This window comes from Sinocyclocheilus anshuiensis, unplaced genomic scaffold, assembly GCF_001515605.1.
Source record: "Sinocyclocheilus anshuiensis isolate Anshui unplaced genomic scaffold, SAMN03320099.WGS_v1.1 scaffold1172, whole genome shotgun sequence".
In the NCBI taxonomy this organism is placed as follows: domain Eukaryota; kingdom Metazoa; phylum Chordata; class Actinopteri; order Cypriniformes; family Cyprinidae; genus Sinocyclocheilus; species Sinocyclocheilus anshuiensis.
The window spans coordinates 47,626-53,473 of NW_015552679.1; the positions used below are offsets into that span (position 1 = coordinate 47,626).

At 36.8% G+C, this 5,848-nt stretch overlaps 1 protein-coding gene across 6 annotated transcripts in view; it reads right to left on the reverse strand.

Annotated features, from left to right (window-relative positions):
- The window catches only part of LOC107667580 (sorting nexin-13-like), a 45,958-nt gene that overhangs the window by 30,609 nt on the left and 9,501 nt on the right, over positions 1 to 5,848 (reverse strand). The gene's annotated exons all lie outside the window — the stretch shown is intronic.

Sequence of the window (5,848 nt, forward strand, 5' to 3'; positions counted from 1 at the left end):
CTCCCTACCATTAAGTAACTTGTGCATTGTTTTACTTACTTGTTTTTGACATATCCGACCGAACTACAAACTTTCCAGTGCTGTCTGTGAGAAAGGGATAGTCACTCGACAAGCTCGCGCATCTGCGCCGCCGCGCACTCAATCCACTTTCCAGCTGGCGCAAATCAGCTATACAGGCGTTAATACTGAATGTTTTATATTCATTGCATACATATACTTCGTAGACATCTTTAATCTCTAATAACTCCATTCTGCTGTCTGTTGTCGGTGTTTCTTTGTCTGAATATGGCACTTATCACATGCTGTGTGGTATCGGCGTTTGGTATCGGGCATTTTAACGAGTACGAGTACAGGAGCTCAGTATCGGGCCCGATATCGATACCATCGGTGCATCCCTAGTTTTTAGTAAGTAAATTTAGTTTGTTATGGACATAGCCATAAGCCTCGATTTATGTTTCTGCCAGTGGGTGCAAAAAACGAGCATTTTATTTTTTTATACAACACATTTTCACCGCTGTTTACACAAGTAAATGATAACCGGGCTAAGTTATCATACACATACGCAACAAATGCTTAACATATTTAAACATTCTCATTACTCAGTAATTCATTATACTGGGTGTTAGTTTTTTCTAGAGTAGGCTATACACCGTTCGATGGTCCGTTTGATGAATTCACTTCACAGAATTTATCTTGCGAAGTGAAATGCATGCAATTACCAACCAAAATAACATTCTTTCTATAAGGGTTGCGCTTCACTAAATTAAATTATTTAATAAATGCCTGTTTACAAAAAGCACTTATTTGTGCATACACAGGACAAAGTTTGAGTTACATGTAATATCTGAGGGAGCGCAGAGCCATGATCACATATATAATGGAAAGCAAGCCCACTGTAAGCCGAGATATTCGTGCTGGCGCCCTCTCGTATTACAATAATGCACTCTCGACATTAGCCATTAAAATAATGCCAAAAACTGCCTCAAATGAACTATAAATACGAGAATAAAGTTGTAAAAGCTGCAATCCATTTCTTATTGGTTAAAATGAACGAAGACTATCTTGTGTTTTTCACGAGCACCCACGGGATCGGCGCCTATGGCATTTAAAATAAATGTTGTTTGTAGGCTAATGATCGGCACTATAATTAATTTTTTTTATATACATATATATTGATTTATTTTTGTTCTGTTATGAATGCCACAAAATTTAAATGATTTGGAGTGAGGGGAAGTCAAATTCATGTTAGTGTTTATAATGTTCCCCCCCCCCTAACATTCGTTTTATTTAGACCTATTCAGTATTTAAATTATTTCTGAACGTAATAGTAAAATGCGACTTACACACCATGCAACTTGGGTTTTGTTTTGTTTTCCCCCCTTGACCTGGTGCAACTTTCCGGAAAATATGGTAAATTTAATTATATTATGTAGTATTAAAAAGTACATATACAATGGGGACCATTTGCACCAATAAAACATTCATATTATGTTCATTCCTCCTACCCACATTAAACTTTAGCCTTAAACACTGTTATAATTATGAGGGGGTCCTTGGAAAATCATCTCCCCTGTAAGGGGTCCCTGGCTCCAAAAAGTTTGAAAACCTCTGCTCTAGATCATCATCATCATAAGAGAGAACCAGAAGAACTGAAAGCACAGTGCAGGCGCTTTCAGCAGACAGGTAAAGGATTTCAACAGAATTGAAGGGAGGAAATAAATTAAGACGACACAGATGAGAGGAGCGAGTGTGACTGTGAATGTAACCAATGGCCAGGTTTCCTGTTTTTGCCAGGACAGGAAACTCAATGACCCAATCTGTGCCCTTCCCTTCCTACTCCTGAGCCGATCGTGCACACACACACACACACATCCCTGTGTGCTCTGGATCTGAAGGGTCGGACCTGGAGTGTGTCCTGCTCAGCTTAAATAAACATCAGCCAAAAATATGATCAAAGGAACATAACTGAGAAAGAAAGAAGAGAGAAAATAAAGTGCAAAGAGTAAAGACTGAAAAAAAGTCAAAGAAAGAAATTAAGATATTTTAGAGAACTTTGATTCCACATGAACTCTTCCCTAAACATAGGGCCCTATGCTTTCTGTGATGTGGAAAACGAGGACAGAATCGCAGGATTCTTTCATAAAAATGGAATTTAATGAATAACATGGAATGTCACGGAATTTGTCAAATTTTGAATAAATCAAATGTAGGTCAGTACACTTAAATAAAATCACAATATGGACTAGTGTCTGTGAATGACACCACAAAAAGACTATTTAAATATGAATCCTGCATGTTCAGCGTGTCTCTGTGTGAATGCAACCCGTCAAAATAAAAGTTTGATTTAACTTGGAGTAGGGCTGGGCGATATGGCCAAAAAAATTATCACGATGATTTTTTTTCATATCAGTCGATATCGATAATTATCACGATAAATGTCAAATATTTCTTTCTTTCAAGTTTAAAGCCGGATTTTTGCTCCACAGTGAAAGTTGTAGAAACCAGACCATTCATTTTCCTTAACAAAATCTTCGTTTCTGCATGTTCTAATGAGTGATATTGTTTCAAATCAAGAAACAGGTTTGGGTTGCCTGATAATATTAATAATAATGATAATAATAATATCACTTTTTTTGTCTCTTAGAAATGCACATTTGATAGTAGCTTGAGCTAGGATGCAGAGGTAAATTTTTGTTCATGATCAAAATCAGTAACATCTGTAGCAACTCAAATTGTAGCAACCTCCGTTTTATATGGTTACATTTATTCTGACTGTTTTTTTTTTTTTAATTAAGCATTGGTCTTCCATAGTAGCATACATTTAAATCATGATAAACAGTTAAAACCACACATATACAACCTCAATACCATGGTAAAAATATAACTATATGGTTTTTAGGTAGCCTGTATGAAAAACAGTAGTCTAAAAACATTCAGCATAAATGCATACATGCTATAGCTTAATCACAAATACATACTATAATTATATACCATTACTCCTGTAATAAAATTCAATGTGAATATTCCACATTTGTGCCACAATACCATGGTGCAGTGAGTGTTACTACAGTAAATCCATGGTAAATGATGGCGATGTGTAGATTGAAAAGCCTTCTGACTGTCTTGTTCGTTGCACTTTAAACTAGTTTAAATCACAGAGTCATTTGTGTTCATCGCTAAGTTCAAGCGCTTCACACTGGATCTCACAGCGCTGCTTAGAGCTCGCGTGAGCGAGTAAACACATCTGCTCTAGTGAGCTCGCACCACGCGGCCGTTTTGAACATTGGTCCGAGCGGATAAACGGTCCGTGTGAAACGATTCAAATGAGTCGCCCTGTTTCGCTCCGCTTTTGCCGCATAAACGTTATATCGAACATTTATCGAACTCTTCATATTGTTTTATCGAGGAAAGTTATATCGTGATAATTATCGTTATCGAATTATCGCCCAACCCTAACTTGAAGAAATTTTTTACCAGAAAAATTAAAATACACAAATTTCATATGACCCTATTATTGTAAACAAGTTAATAAATTAAGTAGTTTTTATGAATTAAATTTATTAGACATGTTTTTGATTAAACCATTAAAATGGAACCCAAAATATAAATGGAAAAAAAAGAATTCAGTAATATTAAAATGGAATTTGAGAAAAAAATAAAACGCATTTCATAGGGCCATAAAAATGTATTTTTTTGTTAACTTTTAATAAATTGCTGTTAAATTGTATACATTTAATATTCTCAATTAATTAGACATGCTTTTTGATTAATACAATTTTATTTAACAATTTAAATGGAATCCAGAAAAATTCAAACAGAAAAAAAAAAATACATTTGGAAAAAAATAAAACGGAACTTGGGAAAAAAATAAAACATTTCATAGAGCCCTATAAACATCTTAGTGTTGTCAAAAGACCCGGTACTTCGGTACCAAGTCAGTACTAAAACAATTAAAAAGTTACGGTACTACGTTTTCTTAAGTACCGGTGGTACCGAGTACCCGGTCAACCCGGTTCTTGATGCGCTATCCGAAAGATGCGCAGATGCGCTCTCTTAATTAAAGCACTGAGACATGGCGACCGGTGGTGCTGCTGATGCAGTGACTCTGAATCCACTTGTTGACAGGAAAGGAGGAAAAAGTACGGTGGCCGAGAGAGCTCAACGCGCTGTAACTTAAGAAAACACATGCAAATTGAAAAAACACCAGCAAATTAAGAAAACATCATCAGTTTGACAACACAGGCGCTGCAAATCCTCACAACACATGCAAATGAAGAAACGCGCTGCAAGTAGCACGGACCACAACTGAAATGTTTCAAGGGGACCCAAAAAAGTGACGGACCCGGCTGGGATTTGTTTTGTGCAGTGGCTTTTTTTTTTATACCATTCATTTACATGACTTCATGTATTATCTAACATCAACTTACAGTGAGTGAACAATATATTTTTAAAACATTAATTAATGTGTGCAGAATGTTATTTAATACATAATTGCTATATAACTATTGTTTATTGTTAGGTCATTTTATCTAACAAATGGAATCTTATTGTAAAGTGTTTTTAATATTACAGTTTCCATCTATGTAACAGTGATATCATATACACTTCATGTAATCTTATCTAAATGTATTATAAAATCTTGAGGTTTATTTACTGAAAAGTTGTATTTTAGCTAGTGTTGATGTAATGTTGCATTTGGTCAGACTCAGCCGCCCATTGCATTACTAAAATATATATTCCTTTTACAGCTGCAGGCAGACGAAGATAATGAAACACCCCAGCAAACACTGAAACAGACAACTGTTACAGATGCTTTTCAGCATCAGCAGAAATACGAAAAAAACTCACCTGAGGCAAGAAGACTGAACCGAGCTGTTGCTGAATTTATATGTATGGATCAAGTGCCTGTTTATACTGTTGAAAAATGTGGATTCCAACAAATGCTTCATCACTTCAACCCAAAATACCAGCTTCCAAGCCGAAACTTTTTTTATGTACACTGAGATTCCCCGCATCTACAATGACACCAGAGACCTCATAATCCAGCATCTCGGAGAGAAACCGTTTTACAGCTGCACAACAGATCTTTGGACAAGTAGAACTGCAGACACTTTCATGTCTGTAACTCTGCAGTACATTAGTAAATCGTGGGAACTGCAATCCTGGTGTCTTGGCTGCTGTGGTCTCAACACAGATCACACTACTGAAAGTTTAAAGGAGGCCTTTGAAGAAAAACTTGAAGACTGGAAGTTGGACATTGTAAGAATGTCAGGCATCACAACCGATAATGCCACAAATAACAAAAAGGCCTTTGAAGACTACACCTGGATTCCTTGTTTTGGACACAATCTCCACCTTGCTGTAAATAAGGCATTAGAGATAAACAGGGTGTCTGCAGCGCTGTCAAGGCTTCGAAAAACTATCTCTGCCTTCACAAGATCACCAAAACTTTCACGCCAGCTGGCCAAAAAACAGACAGATCTGTCCTCTCCAGACCACCAACTCATTCATGATGAACCCACTCGCTGGAATTCTTCATACGATATGGTGGAACGTTTCTTGGAGCAGCAGCAGGTTGTCTGTGCTGTGCTGGCTGAAGACAGGAAAAAATGGTATCTGATGCCAAAAGACTCGGACATTACAGTTTTAGAAACTGTTAAAGCAGTTCTTGAACCACTCAGTCCTTTTACAGATGCACTTAGTGGGGAAAAACATACCACCCTGTCCTCAGTCTTGCCATTACTCTGGAATAGGGCTGGACGATATGGCCAAAATTGATATCACGATATATTTCTTAATTTCGGTCGATACGATATAATTCCGATATCGATATGAACACTATTTATCT